This window comes from Zea mays, chromosome 8 (genome assembly GCF_902167145.1).
Source record: "Zea mays cultivar B73 chromosome 8, Zm-B73-REFERENCE-NAM-5.0, whole genome shotgun sequence".
NCBI classification, from domain to species: Eukaryota; Viridiplantae; Streptophyta; class Magnoliopsida; order Poales; family Poaceae; genus Zea; species Zea mays.
The window spans coordinates 105,007,482-105,034,634 of record NC_050103.1 but is presented as its reverse complement, the minus strand read 5'-3'; the positions used below and the strand labels follow the sequence as shown (position 1 = coordinate 105,034,634).

Below are 27,153 nucleotides of genomic sequence, written 5' to 3'. Positions count from 1 at the left end.
CTACATGAATCAACTAGCATAACGGAATTTTAAATTAAACTTCCTATTTCAATGGCATGAACAATGATTAGCTTACCTAAAATAAAATAGCTATGATCACAGAAAGTAAATAAAATAAAATAAAAAAAATAAAAAAAACAGAGGGGGGGGGGCGGTTGAACCGGCCCTGCGCAGGGGGCGCGGCCAGGGCGGGCGGCCGAGGGCGGGCTGGGGGCGGCCGGGACCGGCCAGGGCGCGGCAGCGGCCGGCCAGGGCGCGCGGCCAGGGGGCGGCAGCGGCCGGCCAGGGCGCGCGGCCAGGGGGCCGGGCGGCTGGGCTGCCAAGGGGAGGGAGGAGGGGAGAGGGGAGAGGGAGGGAGGAGGGAGAGAGGGAGGAGGGGGGGGCTCACCGGCGGGGGCGGCCGACGGCGGGGAGCGGCGGCCGAGCAGGGGGCGGCGGCGGCTTAGGGTGGGGGAGAGAAAATGAGAGAAAATGAGAGGGAGAGGGAGAGGGTTTGGGGAAAAAAGGGGGGATGAGGGGGGGGCGGCTGGGCCTTTTTGGGCCCAAGAGGGGGCGCCAGGGGCGGCTGGGCCGGCCGGGGTCGGCCCACGGCGCGGGAGAGAGAGAAAAAGAGGAGAGAGAAAGAGAGAGAGAAAAAAGAAAGAAAAGATCTTCTCCTCATTTTCGAAATCCGATCTTTCTACATGAATGCAATTGCGCTTTCAAAGCAATCAAAAGAAATGCAAGGTTCGGCATGGTGCATCAAACAACATAAAGTATTTAGGGTTTTTCTTACACGGGAATTCCAAACCGAATCCCGCTAGAACTTTGGAAAAGGTCAAGGTTTAGCGAAGGGAAAAAGAAAAAGAAAAGGTAACGCCCGAATTTTGGCGAGTAAAGAAAAGAAAAATTTCAACTGCAAAATTCGGGGCGTTACAAACCTATCCCCCTTAAAAGAATCTCGCCCTCGAGATTCAGGGCTGGCTAGCAAAGAGCTCTGGGTACTTGGCCATCAGATCATCTTCACGCTCCCAGGTTGCTTCTTCCTCAGAGTGGTGATTCCATCTGACTTTGCACATTCTGATGGTCTTCCTTCGGGTGACTCTGTCTGCAATCTCAAGGATCTGCACTGGCTTCTCAACGTAGGTCAAGTCCTCCTGGACCTCAAGACCTTCCACTGGCAACTGCTCTTCCGGCACACGCAAGCACTTCTTCAACTGAGACACATGAAAGACATCATGCACAGCAGACAAATTCTCTGGCAGGCTGAGCTGATAAGCCACTTCTCCACGCTTTGAGAGAATTTGATACGGACCAATGTAGCGGGGTGCTAGCTTGCCTTTCACTCCGAATCTTCTGACTCCTCTGATCGGTGACACTTTCAGATAGACAAAGTCTCCGACTTCAAAACTCAGCTCTCTTCTTCTTGTGTCTGCATAGCTTCGCTGCCTCGATTGCGCTATCTTCAGATTCTCTCGAACCATCTTGATGTTCTCTTCGGCTTCAAGCAAAATGTCTGGCCCAAACACTTGCTTTTCTCCAGGCTGATCCCATTGCAACGGAGTTCTGCAACTCCTTCCATAGAGCGCCTGAAATGGTGACATCTTCAAACTGGCCTGGTAACTGTTGTTATAGGAAAACTCTGCATAAGGCAATCGCTTGTCCCATCCGGACTGATCTTGCAACGCACAGGCTCTCAACATGTCTTCAAGAATTTGATTGGTTCTCTCAGTCTGACCATCTGTCTGCGGGTGATAAGCTGAACTGAAATTCAGATGTGTGCCCAAGGCTTCATGCAACTGCTGCCAGAAATGAGAGGTGAACTGCGTTCCTCTGTCTGACACTATCTTCTTTGGCACACCATGAAGACAAACGATCCGAGACATGTACAACTCTGCCAATACTGCACTGTTGTAGCTGGTCTTGACAGGTATGAAGTGGGCTGACTTGGTCAAACGGTCCACCACTACCCAAATAGAATCGTAGCCGGCTCGAGTGCGAGGCAATCCGACTATGAAATCCATACCAATTTCATCCCATTTCCACTGAGGGATCTGCAACGGTTGCAACAATCCAGCAGGTCTCTAGTGCTCTGCCTTAATTCTTCGGCAACTATCGCACATAGCCACATGCTCTGCGATTTCCCTCTTCATTCCATACCACCAGAATTTCCTCTTCAGATCCTGATACATCTTCTCACTGCCAGGGTGAATCGAATAAGCTGTCTCATGAGCTTCCTTAAGAATCAACTCCCGAATGGACTGGACATTGGGAACACATAAGCGGTCTTTGAACCATATCACGCCTTCTGCATCTTCTCGAAAATCTTTGCCTTTGCCTTCTAGAATCAGTCGCCGGATCTCACTGATTTTCTCATCATTCTTTTGCGCTCCTTTGATTTCGCGCTCCAAGGTAGGTTCCAACTCAACTGTGACTCCTCGCGAATTGTTCAGAAACCCGAGACTCAACCTGTCGAACTCCTTGGCCAACTCATAAGGCATCGGTCGAGCAACCATCAGATTGACTTGACTCTTTCTGCTCAAAGCATCTGCCACTACGTTTGCTTTGCCTGGATGGTAATGAATCTCCAACTCATAGTCTTTGATCAGCTCTAACCATCTTCGTTGCCTCATGTTCAACTCTGACTGAGTGAATATGTACTTCAGACTCTTGTGGTCTGTGTAAACATCGCATTTCTGTCCATACAGATAGTGCCTCCATGTCTTCAGTGCGTGAACCACTGCTGCCAACTCTAGATCATGGATTGGGTAGTTCTTCTCATGAACCTTCAGCTGTCGGGACGAGTAAGCCACAACTCTTCCCTCTTGCATCAACACACATCCCAAACCTGTGTAACAAGCATCACAATACACCGAAAAGGGCTTGTGCACATCGGGCAAGACTAGGACAGGCGCTGTAGTCAACTTCTCTTTCAGCGCTTCAAAGGCCTCTTGACATTTCTAGGTCCACTTGAACTCAACTTTGTTGCCTAGCAACGCTGTCATTGGTTTCGCAATCTTCGAAAACCCTTCAATGAATCACCGATAATATCCGGCCATTCCAATGAAACTCTTGATTCCTCTAGCATCTGTTGGCGCTTTCCAGTTCAAAATGTCTGCCACTTTCTTCGGATCCACAGCCAATCCTTCTTTGTTGATTATGTGACCCAAGAACAGGACTTCACTGATCCAGAACTCACACTTGCTCAACTTTGCATACAACTGGTGCTCTCGCAATCTCTGCAATACCATCCTCAAATGATCTGCGTGCTCTTCTTCGCTTTGGGAATAAATCAGAATGTCATCAATGAATACCACCACAAACTTATCAAGGTAATCCATGAATACACTATTCATCAAGTTCATGAAGAATGCTGGCGCATTGGTCAAACCAAAAGACATCACTGTGAACTCATACAACCCATACTTGGAAATGAATGCCGTCTTCGGAATGTCCGAAGGTCGGATCCTGAGCTGATGATAACCTGACCTCAGATCAATCTTGGAGAACACACTGGCTCCTCTCAACTGGTCGAACAGATCTTCTATTCTGGGCAAGGGATACTTGTTCTTGATCGTGACCTCATTCAAAGCTCGATAATCAATACACATCCTCTTGGTGCCATCTTTCTTCTCCACAAATAGGACAGGGGCGGCCCAAGGCGAGGTGCTTGGCCGAATGTAACCTTTCTCTGACAGCTCATCAATTTGCTTCTTAAGCTCATCCAACTCTGGTCCAGATATTCTGTAAGCTCTCTTAAAGATAGGGGCGGTTCCAGGAAGAAGCTCTATAGCAAACTCAACTTTCCGCTCTAGTGGCATACCCGGTAAGTCCTTTGGAAACACATCTGGGAATTCAGACACAACCTTGATACTCTCAATTGGATCTGCTTCACTGCTATCGACAGCCATCTGATAACAACCTCCTTTCTTTGGCTCAGGCGGGACTAGTTCGGTCACCACTTCCTTTCCTACTGGGGACACCAACTTGATTGTCCTTTTATCACAACTGATAACTGCCTGATACTTATCTAACCAATTCATCCCCAGGATGACATCTATTCCCTGAGTACCCATTACTATAAGGTTGGCGGGAAATGCTATCCCCCTTATTTTCACACTTATATTCAAACAAATGCTATCGGCTCGAATTCTACCACCGGCTGAGTCAATTTGAATGGGGGTTGACATGGTAGTAGTTGGAAGATTATGTGCTTCTACCCATGATGCAGTAATGAAAGAATGCGTTGCTCCAGTATCAAATAACACTTCTGCAATATGGGAGTCGACTGGGAACATACCTACTATCATGCCGGGGGTCTCCTGAACTGCTTCAGCCTCCAAGTGGTTCAGCCTTCCATGATTATAGCGCGGCTGAGGGCGATTGCCTGCTCCAGGCTGAGACACATTCTGCTTTGCTGGGGCATTGGGGCCTGACTGCTGCTGGGCTGCCTTCTTCGGACATTGCATCACCCAGTGGCCTTGCTCTCCATAGTGGAAACATGCTCTGTTTCCAACCTGAGCTGGTGCTGCCTGACTGTTCTGCTGATTTGCTGGGGCAGGAAGACGAGGGGCCTGCTGATTCTGCCTTTGAAACTGACCTCCTGACTGATTGCTCTGACGGTTCTGGTACTGATTCTGAGGATACTGCCTTTGAAACTGCTGATGCTGCTGAGGTGGACGCTGGTTCTGCCTGAACTGCTGAGGTTGATTGCCTGAGAAACGAGGACGACTGCTGCTTCCAGACTGCGGTCCACTGATCTTGCGCTTATGATCTTCCATCTCCTTGCGCTTTCTCTCCGTCATGATCGCTCTATCAATCAGGTGCTGGAATGTCGGGAAGGTGTGGTTCATCAGCTGATACTGCAGAGGGTTAACCAAACCTCTCAGGAAACGGTACTGCCGCTTGGCATCGGTGTTGACATCTTCAGGAGCATAGCGAGACAATTGCAGAAACTTGTCCCGGTACTCACTGACAGACAATGGCCCTTGCTTGAGGGCCAGGAACTCCTCCTTCTTCACTGTCATCAGACCTGCAGGAACATGGTACTGACGAAAGCTACCTCTGAATTCTTCCCAGGTGATGGTGTCGGGGTTGGCATGGGTGGCGAGGTAAGACTCCCACCATGACTGGGCTGCTCCTCTCAACAGACGGGGACCATACAGAACTTTCTCCCTGTCATCGCACTGAGCGGTATGCAACTCCCGCTCCACACTGCGCAGCCAATCTTCAGCATCCATAGGGTCAGAAGAGTGAGCGAACGTTGGGGGATGACCTCTCATGAATTCAGCACGCTTGTCTCTGGGCATCTGAAGCATCTGAGGCTGGGGTGGTGCTTGCTGCTGTTGCTGCTGCTGCTGCTGAATGGCGGCCAGAGTCTGACCGATGGCCTGAACTGCCTGAGTCTGCATCAGAAACATCTGCTCGATCGACATCGGGGGCGGGGGTGGCAGCTGCTGCTGCTGGGGCGCCTCCTCCTGTTGAGCGGCTCGCTCCTGCTGAGCACGCCTTCCTCCTCTGCGCCTATTCTCTGACATCTGCAGAATGCAACCACACATCAGAACTGATCTGGCAAATCTTGCAGCATAAGAGAAGAGTATAGAATTCTTCAACAGCACTGAACAGATGAGCATCTTCACTGATCTCCAACACAGACCACACAGCTTCTCAGATAGAAAGGAAAGTGGAATAAAAGGTTTCCCAACTATATAACTAACTTTATTAACATAATAGGTAAACCAAAATGCAGGGGATACCCACACTCTGGTGACAATCATTACAAAGATCCAAACCAATCATAGTTCATCATGACAAACATAAATGCACAGGATATAGCAAACTACCCTGTCTAACTAAGACTAACTAAGACTGAGACTAACGCTAAGACTGAAGCTTCTACGTATATTTTTCGTATTAATTACAAGATCCAACTCTAACGATCTATGGTTCTAGAGTTATCTTGGTCTTGCAGTCGGGATTGCCATAAGACTGGTGTCCACGCTGAGGTGAGCGGTACGGGTGCTGAGTCCCAACGGGAGCGGGGGAACCACCATCCAAGTGACGACGTTCCGCGCGCTCAGCCCGCAGCAGGGCGATCTCAGCACGAGCCCTACTCAGCTCGTCTAATGCATGGTCCAGCTCCGTGTTTAGCACGGCGGCTAGGTTGACTGTGCTGCTCAACCTAGGATTGCCCTCACCGACAGGTGAGACAATCACGCCTCCTGTGCTGCCAGATGGACGGCGGGGGTAATACTTCAGGTCAAGACCGTCAGCTGCCCCACCGAAAACCGAGCAGTAGTGCGAAAGCGCACGCCGTGCAGCATCTTGCATGGCTGCCTCAGCTGAGTCCCGCTCAGAGATAGAATAGTGCTCTGAACAGGCCTCTGCACCCTGGAGACTGTTCTCCGGGCAGCGCACCAAGCAAGTCGCCTCCCAGCGGTCCGGGTAGACCCCGCGACTATGCTGGTAGACCACACAGCGATACTCGACGGACCAAGTATGCCGGTCAAATGCCCGACGTAGCAGGGTGTCGAGCGCATCGTGGAAGTGACACCCGCGAGCAGCGTCGCGAGTGATGGGTCGAGCAACCCATCCTTCCGGCTCAAGGTTAGCAGAGACGTCGGTGTCGTGGCTCGAGCTGTCATCGCCATCTCCGTTGTCTGGGTCTCCTCCAACAGCTACTCCAGAAGCTGGGGCGCCCAGTGGTGATGCAGGGGGCGGCTCCAGAGGAAGCACAGGGAGCAGCTCCTCACAGACTCTATCTCCTGGTGGAGCAAGAAGGAAGAGCTCTGCTGCTCCTGTCGTCGACGCTCCTGCTCCTCACGCAGGCGGTGGTGTAGTCTCTCCAAGTGGCTGGACTGTCCGGCCACGGGACGGCGAAGCGGACGCTCAGCAAGGCGGGAGGGTAAGAAGGGGATGACTGACTTTCGTGCAGTGTGTCTAAGTCGAGCCATCTACAAAAGACATCGCAAGCAAAAGGGTGAGAACAGAATTAATATGACCAGCAAGTAATGAATCATAAATAGATGAAGGATTAGAATAAAACATGATTTTCAGCAAGGTATAATATATAGTAGAACATAGGTTTGGTCGGTATGACCAACTTTTGAAGGGATATCAAAGTCAAGGCAGAGACAGAGGTCTATAGTCCTTAGAACGGCCATTCTACTCTAGGTTAGCGGTCCTACAGTCAGCACGGCTTTGATACCACTTATGTCACACCCGGTTTTAGAAGGCAAACCGAATGCGAACCATGTACGTGCCAGGATCAGTTATTCACGTACACAGCAGTTACATAATATGGACATCATCACACAGTGCTCAAAATAGTATTAATAAGGGAAATAGTCGATTACATCATACGTCTGAGACGTCCATATAGTTCTTACAATAAATCAAAGTGCGGAAAAGAAACGTAGATAACGCGGCCTTCACAGGCAGCCGACTGGGGGTTGCCGCTAACCCACACCTAGAACTCGTCGTAGTCTTGGAACTCCTGGAAGTCTCCTTCCATAGCTTCATCTTCGCCTGAGCAGTGGTTGCAATGCTGACAACCTGGGGGGGGGGGGGTTTGGTGTGTAGAGCAAGGGTGAGTACACATCAACATACTCAGCAAGTATCCTGTTTGGCTGTAGTGGACTAGCTTTATGTGGGGATAAGTCAAGCAGTTGCTTTTAGTTGGTCAGATTATTATTTACTAGTAGAAAGCCAAGTTTTAGCATTAACCCAAGTTATTAACCCGATGTACCCTTTCCAAACGGAAAGAATACCACTTACCAGCACCATAGTCATAACCAAAACCATCAATCTCATTGCCACCTGTAAACCAAAAGGTCTCTTATCAAGTACCACTAATCACTGGAGCTCCCTTGGCCGCTCATAACCGCGAGCACGGCTGATATATCAGTTTCATAACACTCTGCAGAGGTTGTGCACTTTACCCACAAGCCGTGATTCCCTCTTGCCTCGGGCCGATCAAACCCTTAAACACTACCAAGGTGAATAGGCAGGGTTTCACTACGTAGCCTTTACAAAGATTCCCCGGGGCTGTAGCCACCCGTTAGGTTTCCTAAATGCACCGCACTCCTCCCCAAGGGGCGAACCCAAACTTGGCAAAGCGAGCCGCATACACCGAGCCCCATTGACGGCACGACGGCTAAGTGAACTACACCCCGGATCCTCTAATTATTCAGCTAAGGGCACCCCATTCCACCCTCATGGTTGCACTGTTTTCCCGGGCGGTCATCCATAGAACAGGTCCTTACGGAGAGGCACTCGAGAAACCGCTCGAGCCCCCTTGAATACCACAAGTACAACATCATAATAAGAGAAGGGAAAACAGCGTATCATAGATAATCTCATCATGTTCATTGATTAGAGTTGAGCAATAGCATAAAGCTAAACAGTAATAATCCAACCCAAATAGGTAAACAAGGACATGGATAACAAAAGCTAGTCAATCCTTAGGTATAAAGGTGTAATGCGGGAGGTGAATTAAATAATGAATAGGACAGAGATAGGTCAAAGGACACTTGCCTCCACCAACCGACTGCTGCTCAGGGGCTTCTCCTGCGAATTCCTCGGGCTCTTCGACCGGATCGTTCTCTATGCGATTGCAAACATACATACATCCATGCACATTTAATACAAAAGAACAGTACACCATACAAGGGAACAAATAAAGTGAGTATGCATCAAGTATGACATTCGATATCGCATTTGTTATGGTTAGAAAGAAACGGGAAAGGGTCTCGCAGGGGGTTAAATCTTATGCACTAACGATCAATTACAATTGGTTCTTAACAAAAGAATTCTGTTACATATACACTAATGGAAACCTAATCATTTTAAGTTGATCAACATTGCACGAGGTAAACAATTAACTACATGAATCAACTAGCATAACGGAATTTTAAATTAAACTTCCTATTTCAATGGCATGAACAATGATTAGCTTACCTAAAATAAAATAGCTATGATCACAGAAAGTAAATAAAATAAAATTAAAAAAAAAACAGAGGGGGGGGGGGGCGGTTGAACCGGCCCTAGGGGCGGTTGAACCGGCCCTGCGCAGGGGGCGCGGCCAGGGCGGGCGGCCGAGGGCGGGCTGGGGGCGGCCGGGACCGGCCAGGGCGCGGCCAGGGGGCGGCAGCGGCCGGCCAGGGCGCGCGGCCAGGGGGCCGGGCGGCTGGGCTGCCAAGGGGAGGGAGGAGGGGAGAGGGGAGAGGGAGGGAGGACGGAGAGAGGGAGGAGGGGGGGGGGGCTCACCGGCGGGGGCGGCCGACGGCGGGGAGCAGCGGCCGAGCAGGGGGCGGTGGCGGCTTAGGGTGGGGGAGAGAAAATGAGAGAAAATGAGAGGGAGAGGGAGAGGGTTTGGGGAAAAAAGGGGGGATGAGGGGGGGGGGCGGCTGGGCCTTTTTGGGCCCAAGAGGGGGCGCCAGGGGCGGCTGGGCCGGCCGGGGTCGGCCCACGGCGCGGGAGAGAGAGAAAAAGAGGAGAGAGAAAGAGAGAGAGAAAAAAGAAAGAAAAGATCTTCTCCTCATTTTCGAAATCCGATCTTTCTACATGAATGCAATTGCGCTTTCAAAGCAATCAAAAGAAATGCAAGGTTCGGCATGGTGCATCAAACAACATAAAGTATTTAGGGTTTTTCTTACACGGGAATTCCAAACCGAATCCCGCTAGAACTTTGGAAAAGGTCAAGGTTTAGCGAAGGGAAAAAGAAAAAGAAAAGGTAACGCCCGAATTTTGGCGAGTAAAGAAAAGAAAAAATTCAACTGCAAAATTCGGGGCGTTACAGTAGGGTGGCGTCGCAGCGGCGGAGGAGGTCCCAGCTGGGGGATCTGTGCCCCCTCCAAACACTGGGGGTGACGCAGGAGGCGTGTCCAGCTCCAACCCCCTGCCTGCTCCGGAGGAGATGGAGGTGGTGTTCGAGCGACGACTCCGGTCTAGTGCCGAGCAAGAATCTGCGCCAATCCCCCTCCCCTGTATGTTGTCCCGTGCCCACCAGGTCCTTAGTGACACTGGGGCAGCAATTTTGCGGAAGTGGGAGGCGCTTGAGGCTGAGCACCAGCGCAGCGGTGCTTCAGCGATTGGCGCACCCAACTGGAGGAGCGCACCAAGACGGCGTGCCGACAGTTCATCTCCGAGCGGTCCCAACTCGAGCGGGACAGCAAGGAGTACAAGACGGACCTCAAGAAGGTGTGCGCCAGGGAGCTGGAGGCGTCCTGGAGGGAAAAGAAGGTGGCCAGAAGGGAGGAGGTCGTGTCTTAGCGAGAGGCCCTCACAACAGAGTACCAGGCCAAGCTGAGCGCCCTGGACTAGACTCTGGAAGCCTAGTGGGCCCAGCAGGTCAAGCCTGTGGAGAGGCTGCAAAAGTGGTAGCAAGAGCTCGAGGGCAAGGCCAGCGACGCCGCCCTCGCCGAGGAGAACCTTAAGGCGAAGGAGCAGTCCCTGGACAGGAGGGAGATGGACCTCGCCAGGCGAGAGACGGATCTCGTCTTTAGGGAAGAAATGCTCACCCGGCGGGGCGAGTTGCTGGCTGAGCATGAGCTCGAGGCAGAGGAGAAAGAGAGGAAGCTGGAGGAGCAGATCCGCCAGTTCCATTCAGCGCAGGCGGCACCGGGTCCATAGGCGATGGAGGCCACCAGGAAGGCACTTGAAGATCTCCAAGCGGAGCACCACGCTGGGGTCCAGCGTATTGCTGCGTGGGCTGGCGAGGCAAGCACGACACTGGCGCCGCTAGGGATGAGCCCCATCCCAGTGTCGGAGCTACCAGCATCGATTTCCAATGCGCTCCCGGTGCTGGACTCTACTGCCAACCGCCTCCGGCGCCTGGACCAGATCCTTGGGGCCTGCTTGGAGGCAGAGGGCAGCAAGCTCTGCCGGGCGGTGGTTGAATATGTCTTGACGTGCTTCCAGAGTCACGACCCGGCCATATCCTTCACACCGGTGATCGCTGGTCCGGTAGCCGCCACAGAAGATGCCACCCGGGAGAGCGTACAAGACGCCGTGGAGCTGGTGGCTGAGCGCTTCCAGCGCGATCCTGCTGACGACCTATAGAGACAAAGCTAGGGTTCCGCTAGGAATCGGCTGTAACAACTTTTGATCTTGTGTAACATACTTTAAGAACCATTAATTGAGTTGAAACTGGAACTTATCTGTATGTTATTTGCCCTTATAATGTGTAGCACCATCAACTTCTCTCTGGTACTTGGCCCCCTGGGAGATAGGCTCGACGTGTCGAGGCTGGTTACCAGTATACCAAAGAGAAAATTGGTTGTCGGGTTCCTAGGGGGTAGTCTCTACAGTTTGAGACTACCTACCTCTGGACTCGACCTACACATAGCATCAGGATTGAAGTTTTAGGGCACCCATAGGACCCACCATCTGGTATCTTTCATCCTTTGATTTATGCAACAGGACTTGCAGGATTTAGCCTGGGAAACCAAGCCGTGTGCCTGGACCTAGAGGATCACATCTCCAAATACTAGGGAACCCATTGCAGAGTGATGGAGCGTGCAGGCTTAGGGTACGGAACCATGCTAAGCAGCTACACAGCTCCGGGCCACTCCAGGAGACGAGCGCCCATTCTCTAGAACTGGCCCCCAGGTTGCCGGACCCCCTGCAGCAGTAGAGGGGTCCTGAACTGCAAGCCTGGCTACTCAATTCGGATGTCATCATACCAGTGAGGGTGGGAAACTGTATGGGTGGGTTAGATAAAAAATAATGCTGGTGAACTGAAGTAGAATATAACCATCATAAAAGCACATCTAGGGGGTAAATCTTTTCCTTATAACTTGATATACATGAGTGTAGACCAACAGACCAGGCTTACGAGGGCGGACCTCACCGGATTGACGTACACATATGCGCAACCTAGTTACAAAGGAAGAAAAACTCAACCCTCCTAGTTTTGCTTTTATGGGTAGAACTTACGGAGGTGCTCTATATTCCAGGGATTGGGAAGAGGTACTCCTTCTGTTGTGGCAAGGCGGACACACCCGGGTCGGCATATTTCCGTCACCTTGAAGGGTCCTTCCCAACTGGGGAAGAGTTTATGGAGCCCTTGTCGGTTCAGTACTCGCCTTAGGACTAGGTCCCCGACCTTGAGCACCCTACTATGCACAAACCGCTGGTGGTAGCGCCTGAGCGCTTGGTTGTACCGTGCATTTCGGATCATCGCTTCCGATCTGCGTTCGTCGATGAAGTCCACGTCCTCATGTCGTAGCTATTCCTGCATAGACTCATTGAAAGACTGGACTCGTGGGGAGCCCATAATGATTTCTGGGGGAAGGCAGGCTTCGGCTCCGTAGACCAGGAAGAACGGGGTCGCCCCGGTAGCTCGGCTGGGTGCAGTCCGGTTCCCCCATAGTACGGACGGAAGCTCGTTGACCCAATTTGCACCATGCTTTTTTAAGCAGTCATAGGTGTGTGTCTTGAGTCCCCTAAGGATTTCTGTGTTTGCCATCTCAGCCTGGCCATTGCTCCTGGGATGAGCCACAGACGCAAAGCAGAGCTGGGTGACGATGCCCTCGCAATACTCTTGGAAGAGCCAACTTTTGAACTAGGTCCCGTTATTCGTAATGATACGGCTTGGGACCCCAAATCTATAGACAATCGACTCGAGGAAGGCAATAGCAGCACCCTAGGTGATACTGACCACAGGGGTGGCCTCCGGCCACATTGTAAATTTGTCGATGGCGACGAAGAGAAAACGGTACCCACCGACAGCCCTGGGAAATGGTCTCAGGATATCCACCCCCCATACGGTGAATGGTCAGGAGGGTGAAATCATTTGCAGAGCCTGAGCCGGTGTGTGTATCTGCTTTGCATGGAACTAACATGCTTCGCAGGACTTTACCAATTCGGCTGCATCCTGGAGAGCAGTTGGCCAGTATAAGCCATGCCGGAAGGCCTTACCAACAAGTGTGCGGGATGATGAATGACTTCCGCACTCTCATCCATGGATCTCCACGAGTAGCTCACGACCCTCCTCTTGGGTGATGCACCGCATAAGAATGCCGTTGGCGCCACGGCGGTATAGATCCCCTTCTTTCATCGTGTATCGTTTAGCCAACCGCACTATGCGCTTTGCGGACACATGATCTTCAGGAAGGATATTTTCTTTCAGGTAGTCCTGGATCTTGGAGATCCATGCATCGGGACCACTCTGAGATACTGGCTGTGGGGCTAAGAGGTTGGCAGGACCCTCTGTAGCACACACAATCCTTGGTGGGTTCTACAGATGGAACCCCACCGGGACCGCTAGCTTCGAGGTGCTAGTCTCGCCCCCTTCACCCGGTTTGGCAGGCTGGGCGGTAGGTCTTAGCAGCCGTCTTTCGAAGATGCCCTCGGGCACGGGTGCCCAAGTTGATGCCCTCGTGGAGAGTTCATCTGCCGCTGAGTTGTTTGCCCAAGGAACATGTTGCAGTTCCAGGGCAATGAAGTCCTTTTCCAGCTTCCTTACATGGAGGAGATAAGCTGCAAGCCTGGGCTCGTTGCAGCTACATTCTCCGCGGACCTGCTTGATAATCAGTTGGGAGTCCCCCTTAACGAGGAGCTAGCGGATCCCTAGGGATAGGGCCACAGACAAGCCGAAGATGAGCGCTTCATACTCCGCCATGTTGTTGGTGGCCTTGAACTCAAGGTGCACCATGTACTTCATTTGATCTTCGCTTGGGTCGATGAGGACCACTCCAGCGTCGCCATCCTTCTGGCGGGCGGATCCATCGAAGAAGAGCGTTCAGTGGGGCTCGGTGAAGACCGGAGCCCTAGGCTCCGCAGGTGTGGGATCCGAATCGGGATCCGGACCCCCAGGAGCGCTCGGGGATGGGGTCCACTCCACGATGAAGTCAGCCAGGACCTGGCTCTTGACAGCGTGGCGAGGCTGGATGTCCAGTTGGAACTCAGCAAGCTCAGTGGCCCACTTGGCAATGTTGCATGTGGCGTTAGAGTTGTGGAGAATGGCCCTTAACGGGTAGGAGGTCACCACCACAACCTTGTGTGCCTGAAAATAGTGGCGCAACTTCCTGGATGCAACAAGTACAATATAGATAAGCTTGTGCGTCTCAAGGTACCTGGCCTTTGCCTCATGGAGGACCTCGCTGACGTAGTAGACTGGCTTCTAGATGGTTCGGACCCCTATGGTTGGTCCCGAGTCCTCAAACTCCTTGCCTTCCATCAACATCGTGGTGGTCGAACCACCACCTTCTCCTGGGGGAACTTGTTGACTCCCCTGGGGTTGTTGTGCCGTCCTTTCAGTGACCAACATCATGCTCACCGCCTCTGTAGCCGCTGCAATGTATAAGTACAACGGCTCCCCTGGCTCTAGAGCTACCAGTATTGGTAGGGACACAAGGTGCTACTTCAACTCTTGAAAGGCTCATTCTGCCTCTTCGGTCCAAGAGAATGGCCCAGACTTCCGCAATAGCTTGAAAATGGGTAGCGCCCTCTCAGCCAGTCTTGAGATGAAGCGGCTAAGGGTGGCCAGTGACGCCGCAAGCTTCTGGATGTCCTTGATGCGGGCCGGAGGCCTCATTGTCTCAATTGCTTTGATCTTCTCTAGGTTTGCTTTAATGTCCCGGTGTGAAACTAGGAATCCCAGCAACTTCTTTGCAGAGATACCAAAGACGCACTTGTCCGGGTTCAGCTTCGTGCGTGTTGCCCGCAGCTTGTCAAAGACGAGGGTTAAGTCTTCCACCAGGGTCGACCCTCTCTTAGTCTTGACCATAATGTCATCAACATATACCTCTACCCTGTCCCTAATGAGGTCCCCGAAAGTCTTACTCATCGCCCGTACAAATGTTGGCAAGGCGTCTTTCAGACCGTAAGGCATTACAACATAATAGTAAAGCCCATCCATAGTTAAAAAAGCGGTATGCTTCATATCTTGCCTAGACATCTGGATCTGATGGAAACCAGAGTAAGCATCTAGGAAGGACAGGAGGTCGCACCCGGAGGTAGAATCCATGATTTGATCTATTCGTGGAAGTGGATATGGGTCCTTGGGATAGGCCTTATTGAGGTTGGTGTAGTCGATGCACATCCGAAGCTTCCCGTTAGCCTTGGGAACGATGACTGGATTGTCCAGCCATACTGGGTGATGGACCTCTTCGATGAAGCCAGTGTCCAGCAGCTTCTAGACCTCCTTACAGATGAAATCCTACCGCTCGATGGACTGTCTCCGTGGTTTCTGACTCACCGGTTTGGCGTCAGGGTGGATCTTCAGATGGTGCTCGATCACCTCCCTGGGGATCCTAGGCATCTGCGACGGTTCCCATGCGAATATGTCGGCATTTGCCTAGAGGAAGGCGATGAGCGTGAGTTCCTATTTTTCCTCCAGATCACCCACGATGCGAGTGGTCTGGGAGGAATCCCCACTGAGCCGGATGGTCTTGATGGGGACGCCATCAGCACCAGATGGTTGCACCTTGGGCACCTTGGAACGCACCTTGGTACCGGAAGTCGAGGGGTCCCTCCCCCCATCATCTAGGTGAGCGGCTTCTGCCGCTAGGGCGTGCAACTTCTCGACAACTGCAAGAGCAGCGGGGCGGTCGCCCCGCACGGTGAGGACCCCAGCAGGGGACGGCATCTTGAGGACCAAATACCCGTAATGGACAATGGCCGTGAACTGGTACAGGGCCGACCTACCAATGATGGCATTGAAAGAGAGGTTAACCTTCGCAACATCGAATTGGACGTTCTCAGTGCGGAAGTTTTCCTTAGTCCCGAATGTAACGGGGAGTGCGATGCTTCCTAGGGGATACACCGGTTGAGGGCCCACTCTGGAGAACGGGCGAGAGGGTCCCAGTCGGGATCCCGGAACCTACAGCTGCTTGAAAGCAGCGTGGCTGATGACGTTGAGCCCAGCCCCACCATCAATCAGCACATGATGCAACTTCATGTTGGCGATGACAGGGGCGGTGATGAGTGGTAGTATACCAGCCCCTGCCATGTTATCGGGGCAGTCGGATGCCCCGAAGGAGATAGTGGTGCTCCGCCACCGCTGATGTGGGGCTGCCTTTGGGACCCCTAGGGTCGCCGAAAGGACCTCTCGGCGCAGGGACTTCACGTTCCTACGGGAGGTAAGCTCCTAGCTTCCGCCATACATTACGTACAACTTCTTGTGGCGGTCGTTGTCGTCACCGAAGTCGGAGTCTCCAGTGAGGATGTCCTTGAGAACTTGCTCAGGAGCTTGATACACGAGGTCCTGTTCTCCCACGGCTACGTCACCTTCGTCGACCTTCTCCTTGCTAGGCCGGCGTCGAGGCGGTGAGACATCCTTGGAGGCCTGCTCGCGCCACTCGCTGATGCGCTTCACGAGCTTTAGGATCTCTCGACATTCCGAAGCACTATGGCGACTATTGGGGTGGACATGGCATGACCCACTGTCACTTCCCTGTTGCCGTGGGCGCTTGCTGCGCTCGTCCCGACCCCCAGCCGCAGCTACAGCGACTGGAGCACCAGACTGTGGCCTATCATGACCGTGGTTCTTCTTCTTCTTCTTGCCACTGCCCTAGGCGGTGGCACCTGAGCCGCCCATCTGGGTAACTCCAGTTTGCGGCGCTGAGTGCCATGCACGGCCCTCGGCAGCTCTGGCACATTTGTCGACCAGAGTGAAGAGCGTAGTGACGGTTCCCACGTCATGCGTCACCAATTTCTCCAACATCTTCTAGTCACGCACCCCTTGTCGGAAAGCAGTGATAATGGAGGCATCAGAGATGCGAGGTATAGTCCCCCATACCTTGGTAAAGCGGGAGATGAAAGCCCGGAGAGTCTCCCCGGGTTCCTGCCTCACTGCATGGAGATGAGCCTCCACGCCATGCTGTTGATAAGCACTTGCAAAGTTCGCTGTGAACCGTGCACAGAGCTCTTCCTAGGGTATACCGACCCCAGGGTGAGATTCATGAGGCAGGTCCGGGCCGGCCCAGTCAAGGCTACATGAAAGTAGCTTGCCATCATAGCAGTGTTTCCACCAACTGCCGTAATGGCGGTGACATAGACCTGCAAGAATTCTGATGGGTTCGTCGTACCGTCGTACTTCTCTGGCAGTTGTGGCCGGAACTTGGGTGGCCAAGTCGCCGCGCGGAGATGATCCGCTAGTGCGGCGCAGCCCACGCCGACCAATAGGACACCCGCCTAGATTTGGGCATCCCTTGGAGTTTGTGGTGAACTGGAGCAAAGTCCTAGTCGAGGTTGCGACCCTCGAAGTTTTGTCGGCGCTCACGCGCCCTCTCCAGTGAGACTTGGGCATCCTCGCCCGCACTCCTACGGTTGAGCTCTGCCCGCAGATCGTCAGTCTTCTCCAGAGAGATTCGAGCATCCTCGCCCACACATCGGCGGTTGAGTTCTGCCCGCAGGTCGTCAGTCCGTGCACCCCTCACTAAGGGTGAGCGCACAGATGCCGACGCCTCGCGTTGACGCCGGAATGACCGAGGCCTGGGCCTGGCCGAGCTAGAATGTGCCATGCTGAGGAGACGGTCAACATCTTTGCGCCACTGTCTCATGGCCCCCCGGCGAGGCCGTGGAACTTGGTGGGTTGCGTAGTAACTCCCTGGCTGCAGACAACGCCCCACCATGAGCAGCCCCCGACGGAGCCCTGGATGTCTGCGGGGGCGTGTGCTACTGCGCAGTGTGCATAGCAGCAGCACCAGGTGCAGGGCGGTAAGAGCCCCGTGGCACAGAAGATGCTACCCCTTCCTCCATCAGGAAGTCCTCGGGAGACAAGTCACGGTGCTCGACGATCTGAACCATCGTGTCGAGCAAGAAAACAGGCGAAAAACTTAAAGCCAAAGCCCCCTACCTAGCGTGCCAAATGTCAGAGGGAAAATCCTCCGGCCGGGTGGCGGAACACACCCACCCTAATCCTAGAGATGAGGAGGGGGCCTAAGAGTTTTGCCTGTCTGGTGGATGGTGAATGAACACAAGAGGACACGAGGGATTATAGTGGTTTAGGCCGCTGGGAGCGTAATACCCTACCTCCACTGTGTGTAAGTTGTATTGAGTGTGTGTGAGCGTGTCTCCTGTAACGTTGTGTGCTTTCCCTTTTATAGTTTAAGGGAGGTACATACAAGGATGTTGAGCCCCGACATGCGGGCCCAGGAGCATAATGGGAGAAATACATTATGTGAATAACTAATGCTGACAGAGTAACACATGAGTAATCAGCGGGAGTCATGATGACTGCAGTCCATGCAGTATTAATAGGCCGTTACCCTTTTCCTGGTAACGCGGGAGTAATGGTGAGTAACTGCACGGCCCACGTATCATGGACTGAGTATGCCGCCTATCAGCGGAATGGACAGGTGCACGTCTTATCCGTAATGAATGCGAAGGCGCGCGTAGCCTAGAGGCGTCATACCAGGTTCCGCCCTTTGGCTTATGCCGCGCGCAGTATGCCACGTGGCAGCATCGGGTCTCCGCCTGAGCGGGGAGCAAGAGTGTATGCGGATAGATCCGGATCCCACCAGACCAGGTCTGGACACGTGTCGGCTCTGGACCCCCGCCTGGGTCCTGATTAAGGCCCGGGTATGTTCTGTCATGGAACCCTGGGACCCCACTGTGGGCGGTCCGAACGCCATACGGGTGGTCCGGATCCCATTCTAGGGGTTCGGTTCGCACACGTGGAGGTCCTAGGCCAAACTTGTAGGCCTGGACCGTATATACAGGGGTCCGGCACGGGTCCGACACTCTCCCATGGGGGTCCGGACTCACCGTTGATGCCATGGAGTACATCACTTTCTCTGGACACGTGGAGGCCCTAGACCCGCCCATGTGGTGAGGTCAGGCGCTGTTGCTGGCCCAGAGTAGTCACCCGAGGCTGGAGAGAGTCATGGCCTGGTCCCACATACAGCTCTTGTACCACGTGACTAGAGATAGCCGCGTGGGTACTGCGTCTTTATATAGTAGTAAGGGGTACCCTAGTTTCACGGTACCAACAAAGGGGGATTGTGGCGGAACCGCCCGAATTATTCCAGCTTAAGTGCCCAAGTCGCACCCTAAAGGGTAGCAACACACTTAAACAGGAATAACCCGTCAGTCCCTCGGATCTAGTCCGATAAAGCCACTTATCCAGGATCGAATACCACTAGCTCACACGCTGGTGAGGCACAGAGAAATACAATAAAACATAATACCACAAATTTAATAAGTATCATTAGTGATTACATTATCGGAGTTTCAGAAATAATAATCATAAATTTTAATGCAGCGGAAATAACTAACGGAGAAAACCGAGTAACATGGCGAAGCCTGGCCACGCTACTCCTCCTGGTCCTCTCCTGCGGAAGTAGTAACCCACTCGACCGTCTGTCCCGGTGGCAGGGACGAAGGCCAAGTCACACCAACAATCAATCATCCTAAGGAGTACCTGCAAAAATTGTGCCACAAGCAAGGCTGAGTATACTAATACTCAGCTAGACTTACCCGGTGTGAGGAGTCTACTCCTCTACTTCTAGACATGCAGCTGTTTGGCTGTGGGGTTTGGTTTGCCAAAAGCACTAGCTGAGTCTAAAAACAAGTTTTAGCTTTTCAAGTTTTAGTAGAATCCTTTAGACTAGATGTGTACCTAGCTAATCATACATGGTATCAAACATTTTATTAATCAACATCTTTTTGCCATTCACCTCATTTCCACTTATTACTCAATGCAGTACAATGGATCAAGCAGTCTCATTAGCTGCGAGAAGCAGACGATTCGAATCGAGTTTTTATCCTTGCAAGGTAAACCTAAACACACGACATGCAGGGGCACTCCGTCCCCACACACATCAACCGTCCCCATCGATTCCCTGGCAACAGAAAGGGGCTCACCGCCTTGGCGTACAATGCCTCACTGACCCCGACTGGCCGTCGTGCAGTGACCGCACTTGTACCCACCATAACCGGAATGGGAGACCTCGCGTGAGGAGGGCAATCTGCGGGCAGGTTCACTCAGGTACTAGGCTTACCGATTTACCATATTTCTCGGTATGTGTTTAGTACATTCAAACGCTTGACACAGGTATCCGCACGTTAATCCTTATTCCATTTTCCATCTCGTATACCACGCGTCCCCATGGACCCGTGTCCACAGACCATCACCATTATGTTATCAAAGTGGATACAACCAATTCCTGACCTCGCGCGAGTGCTAGAAAAATCACTCGACTTCTACCGAGATCCCTAATTATTAAAGCAGCTACTCGACCTAGCATACTAGTATCCATCTCAAAGGAATCCTGAGTTCATGCAACTAGGGTTTCAGGCAACTCCTACACTTAAGTGCACAGTACAAGCCTACAAACATTAAGTGTAGTAAAATAGCATATATAAACGGTTATGCATAAAACCGGGGCTTGCCTTTAATTTAACACTTAGGTAGTGTTTGCTGGGGGAGGTACTCGCTTGGCGAGTATCTACTGGTCATGTCCATCATTCTTCAGGTCGTCCACCAACTGCTTCTTGTGGGTGGCACCACATCACTGGCTCGATCACCATCTCGCGGTCCTATATGAGGTGCAAGATGCATATGTATGAATATAATGAAAGTAGCACAAAAATAGCACAAGATATACCAAGACACAGTGGCGAACTAAACATTAATTAGTAAGACACTGCAACAACTATACGCAAACACTAGTTATTTATGTGTCATTGGGCACACGTAAACACTATCACTAGAAAGACGACGATCACGACTTTTAATTAACCAACACAACAGGACATCACACGTATGAACCTTTATTTAACTTGCTACGGTTTTTCTTTAGTTCTCCTATTGACCACACAAGAGCAACCAAGACAACGTACGTTTAAACAGGACATAGGCATCAATAACTATAAATCTTATATCCACAACCAACTACAGCAAGCAAGCACATTAATCACGGAACACATGTTAACCTAAGTTTAGCCATCACAAGTCTATGTCCGTTAAGCGCTTAACTAAGCATTTTTAGCCAAAATGGTGAACTAAACATTCATTTGAGCACGTGCAGATTTTTAGGACAGCAGCACAGCAGTTACTTGTTTTAATCGTAACTTTTCAAATATTAATCCAAAAATAGTAAACTATGACTTTCTGGAAAGTTTAGAAAGTGCTCTACAATTTTGGTATTTTCATCACAACATGATTCAACACTTAGCAAAGTCGAATTGTGCAAACACAGCAGCTCTGTCTAGATTTGGACAGATTCAGACTTGCAGCTTCAAAAATTCACAACAAAAGATTCAGACATCCAAACAAAGTGATCATATACTTTTTGGAAAGCTAATTAAATGTTCTACAAATTATTTATAAACATCCCTGGCTGGTTTAGCATGTATCAAGGGTAAAATATACTATGAAGGCTGTGCTGTCCAAAACTGGACAGATTCAGTCTTCACACTTCAAACACAAGTAACTTAATTTTCAGACCACCAAAAATAGTGATCTAAGACTTTTTGGAAATCTTGGGAAAAGTACTATATAACATTTATAATCACCAAGAATTAATTCTATGTTGAACTGAATCAACAATTCAGTTTTCGAAATCTGTTCTGTCAGTGGACAGAACACAGCAACCAAGTTGTAAAATTCATAACTCTTAAACTATCAGGCCTGTGTTTATGAAATTTTAACACAAGCAAGATCAGAAAAGCATCTACAACTTTCTTATAATGACCATGAACAGATTGTAACATTAAATTAGGCAAACAATGCAGTTTCTGAAATCTGTACAGAACTTGGACAGATTCAGTTACTGAATTTGTAAAAATCCTAACTCCTAAACCTTCAGACCTATGGCTGTCAAATTTTAACACCAGCAAGATAATAAAGTTATCTACCACTTTTCTATAGCACATATCTACAGAAAACACAATTTGGTTCATCAAACATACAGCACACCGAAAACAGTACGGGCAGTCCAAAACAACAATCAATACATTTCAGCTTCTATACAATTCAAGAATTGCCGCGTTCTAGAGACTTGAATTATTCTAACACTTTACCAATTGTTAGAGTTAAAATAATCATATGAGGACTAACAAGTAGACTCACTAATTTTCATCCAAGTTATTTAGTGCACTAAAATTACCACATTCAGTTAACAAACGCATTCACCACAATCATCAAATCCGGCATATACTTATATCTAAGCGCTTTTCACCCACTAGTCCGCATTTTAGTTTAGACACCACATGAGCACTACAGATTTTTACCCGCGACCATAATCATACACATTTAGGCTACAACAAGCAATTATCGTGACTACGAGCTTAACTAAAGTCATCTAACGAGTCGGCTAGCTAGAGCAACGACACAGCCCGCTAAATATCATACACGTCAGCTTGTCTATTATTATCAAAATTCGAGACACCACATACACTACAACACATTTTTATAAACATTCATATTCACAAGTATTTTTGCACACCGACCAAATCATACAAATCGTAAACTACTAGTCTCCAACTCACAATCACCATGCATTTACTTCCCAATCATGGACACATACATGTTTATTATACGAACAGAGCATTTCAATAATTATCCTAAAACAATTAACTCCATTACACAACTCATACCACAAACCTACTTGACTTGCTTGAAGTGTCTACTCGAATCCGTGAGTACAATCACACATTATATGCGAAGCATAATTTAACGAACACAAAATACGCATCGACTCGATTCGACTTATAAATATTGAGAAAGCGATGACTACTTCGGCATGTCACCACCTCTCTAATTAAGCAAACACAATTTCCTACTTATATCGACCGAACATTCGTGTCGAGCACACCTTATGTTACCTTGTCTCGCATACAGCCATGGGGCGGCGTGCACTCGAGACATTTCCGTTAATTTTAACGCCATCACTACTACAATGCATCTCAGCACACACAATCATCCACAGACTCGCCATTCGTATAAACTTGACAGACATTTTTAAATTCTTGTCGACACCTCAGACAAACACAACTCGGCGACCCTTAAATTTTTCTACGCAACCATGCCACCTAACGCAACACTTGATGTAACCCACTTCGACACACTCACGCATACGTGTCCCCATTGTATTCTCAGGACCAATTTTTACACAATTATTTATGACAATGTTTATTGACTACACAAGTGAAACATTAACCGATCATTCGCACATCTCATCTTAAAAACACTAATCACATGTCACATAAATTATATTTTCGATCTATTCTATCCTATACCACGATGAATACACAAAATATTTTTACATAGACGAACATCTTAGCCGACTGCGGAAATCATCAAGCATGTTTTACGCTTTATTAAATTTACCACAGCTAACACACTACTTTACGACGAAGTGCTTTAGCAAACAATTAATACATCGGTGACCAATCTCTATGACGCACAAAAGAACTATTGCGGCACACAAACACTTGTTGGCATTCCAATCGCAAACACATCCACGCGTACCACTTTCTCCTCCATGAATTTTAATTCGCATACAACATATTCACATACATATATATACATGACAATGACAAATGTGCAAGTAAGTCAGTCACATGGATTCAACCTGAACAAGTCGGGATTTAGCCGCATGGACTGTCCACAAGGCTCGGCGTTTCGTCGAATGGGTAGGGCGCGAAGCGCGACGTCGACCGTTAGCTGTGAAAACACACACGTTTGTTGGCGACAGACCATCGAACATTACAAACGCTAAACAAAATAGCGAGGACAGCGGGGGTGTTTCTCACCACGAGTTTCGACGGCGCGATTGGGGGCTGCGCAAAACAGCGACCAACCGGTGAGCGTCGACGGTGCTGCCCACTGGGCTTCACGAAACAGCGAGTCGACAGCGCGCGGCTTGCTGCGCATTTTGACGAACAGCTGGCGGGCACCACGACAAACAGCGAGGAAGGGGACTCGCTGCTGGAATTTCTGGGCGTCCATGGGAGGAGCTAGCAGGGGGAAACGCCAGGGCAGTGGAGAGCGCGCTCAACAGGCCGACGGCGCTCTGCGCGATGATTTATGGCTGGGGCGAGCAGGGAAGGGAGGGAGCTGAGTTGAGCGTCCTGCTGCTGTGCGTGGAAGAAAACAGGGAGCGCCCATGGGGGAGCAGGACGCCGGGCTGGGGGCAGCACGCCATGGGATCGGCTGTTGGCGTCCATGGATGCTAGGAAAAAAAGAAAAAAAAAGAGAGCAGGGGAACAGGGGCGCTGCGCAGAGGAGGGTGCAAGGAACAGCAAGGGGCGACGTCCATGCTGGGATGGAGCTCGGCCATGGGAGTCGCAGGGGAAACAGGGGCGTCGGTCAGAGGTGGAAGAAGGGGCTCGCGCCCATGAAGGAGAACTGCTGCTCCTCGTTGAGCTGCGCCATGGACAGAGAAGTGGAGATAGCAGGGGAGAAGTGAGGGCGTCGAGCTGCTGTTGAGCCAGGGATGGCTGCTCCCTGCGCTATGCTCCATTGGGGGAGATAGCAGGGGCGCCAAGTTGGAGAAACTGAACACAGGGAGGAAGAGGGGAGCTCGGCAGCTGGGCAGCCATGGAAGGGAGGAAGTCCCCTGCGCGCTGCCGTGAGGAAGAAGGGACAGGGAAGAAGAAGGTGGCGGCTAGGGAAAAATGGAGGGTGGGAGTGAAAAATTGCCAAGGGCAAGAGAGGGGCACTTCTATTTATAGACATGAGGTGGAGTTAGGGTTTTCTTAGTGGGCCTTATTGGGCTGGGTTGGGCTGGCCCAAAATACGAATTCGGGCTGCGCTAATTTATTTTCCGGACCAAAAATGTTCCTGCGGATTTTGTCTCTACGGAGAACAGAGCGAATTTGGGTTTCGACGAACGGACGATTGAGCGATTAATTCGGCCGAGAGTTGGATTTCACTTTGCTCGAAAATAATTCCTCGCGCATGATTCGAAAATAAATCGTCCTGAGATTTGATCGGCTTTGGATTTTTAGTCGGAGAAATCGGATCGTGACATTTTAAAATCGCAGTCGATACGGGGTTTTGAGTTCGGTTCAGATATGAGATATTTAGCTGAGTCGAGTAAGAATTATTTAGAGGACGGCATACTGAGTATCCCGTTGGAGAATACAGACCCGAATAAAATAGTCGAACATAGATCAAAGTTTCGAGGAATTAGATTCGGGCTCAGATCAGATAACAATCGTCAAGAGTTTGATTTAAAGAGCTTCGGATGAGATTTATAATTCGAGAATGATCTTCGAGTCTGCATTAGTTCCGAGAATTAAAAGTTTTAACACGCTCCAAAATCGGTTGTTTCTCACGATCGATTAACTCTGAATTCGGTGAACTTCCATGAGAAAGCCTGATAGACAGAGATAGACACGATCGAGAACTAGAAATTTTCACTGAGCATTCGCGTTAGGGACAAATCTCCCGACATAACACGAAACTGACACCTGGGGTGTCACAGCCTTCCCCCCTTAAAAGAATCTCGTCCCGAGATTCGATTGAGGATCTTAAGGGTGGAGAAGCATGTAACTCCCAGGCTGGAGATAGATGCAAATTTATGAGATGGGATCTGACAAGATACTGAAGACAGATTTGGTTAGAATATCGCGACATATCGAGACAAAATGCAGCGATCATTTTGAGAGAGTGTCCACAAAAGATAGCACATCGGTATAGTCTCATAATGGATCACAACTATTGACCACGATACCAACGCGTGCCGAGCAGCTCAACCATGTGTGCACCATAGTAGGCTCTCGGTTTCGTCGCGGCACCATCAGTCGTTAGTTATGACACCATTTCCAACGTAACCAATGAGAAATCCACATAGCACAGATAGATGGAGCCCTTGAGAATATGGCTCAGAAAATAAGAATGTGATCGGAGTTGAAGTAGAGATTATTGGCAAAAGAGCATCACTTGAGAATTTTTTTCTACTCAGAGAACTATTTTATGATCATCACGGAGATTATCCACCAAAGATTGATACGATATTTAATATGAGGAGGAACCAACCATGAGATCGAGATTGATAAGCTTTTAGAGACATGAGAGATCCAAAGGTAACAACAACATCCATTAATCCCCATGGATATGCTGTTTAGAGATAAGTTGATAACATTAGTGTCATGATCCTCAGAGAAGGGGGTATGAGAATGACCAGAAATGAGAGATTTAGGCAAGATCAACATTCGATACTTGAGAACGGGTTATAGCAGATAACCAGATAACAGGGCAGAATCAATAAAGGATTCAGAGATTTGGATGATAAGGCAAATATGATTCACAAGAAATAGGATTACCAGATCTAGGCAAAAGGAGAGATAGGCGAACAGGATCAGCTAGGATGATTAACAGAAATGCTATGAAGTTTTAGGAGCAAGGATTTATGGAAAGAAACGTGGCCTTGATAGGGTTGGGCAACTAGACACCAAATTTTTTTGACACAACAAGTGCACAAGGAGACTTGGGTTGATCTATCGGTCAAGCTATGGGTGTCTATAAGTTGTGCAGGTGCAATTTCAAGTGTAAAACACACAAGGGCTAGAAACACCAAAACAAGCACGGGATTTGTTTTTTTTTAAAGGGTTTCACTTGCTAACCACCAGGTTGTCTAAAGTGGGGGTGTCTTTTCATGAGCGAACAAACAAATTTTTTTTTTGCAAAAGGGTTGAACATTTACAATACCACCTAGATAGCAAGGCAAGAGAAACACATAACGCAACCTAGCAAGACTTCCTAATCTGACACGAGGTAAAGCATTTCTTATAGTTTTCATGACATAGCAATACGTCACATTATTCACAAGTTCTTATTATTGGAATAAAGGCGAGAGAAGCATGTTGGTGCACAAGAGACAATGATGCGACAATCATGATGCATGCTCATTCTAGTCGTCTTCTCAGACCTAACTATTTTTTTCGGGTGCTTTCTATAGCATCCTTATTAATAGTAGTAGCCTTTATGGCCTATATAAATAGCCACCTAGCTACCCATCTATTTCCTAAGGCTTCACGTCCTATGTCTATCCTTATCGTCCTGACATCTATCCAACATTGGTTTCTAGCAAGTTTTACTTTTGAAAAGGTTGGTAATCATGACTTACTGACTTCTCTGTACTGGTATTCGCTCCGATACTAGCTGTGGCGGAACCGCCCGAATTATTCCAGCTTAAGTGCCCAAGTCGCACCCTAAAGGGTAGCAACACACTTAAACAGGAATAACCCGTCAGTCCCTCGGATCTAGTCCGATAA

At 49.9% G+C, this 27,153-nt stretch overlaps 1 long non-coding RNA gene across 1 annotated transcript; it reads right to left on the bottom strand.

Moving 5' to 3' along the window:
• Nucleotides 1-23,408: 23,408 nt before the first annotated feature.
• LOC103635641 (uncharacterized) lies at nt 23,409-24,544 on the bottom strand. The gene is made up of 2 exons (XR_002264428.1): nt 23,686-24,544; nt 23,409-23,596 (listed from the first exon to the last, which is right to left on the bottom strand). It is a non-coding gene; the product is annotated as an uncharacterized lncRNA (long non-coding RNA).
• Nucleotides 24,545-27,153: the final 2,609 nt, after the last annotated feature.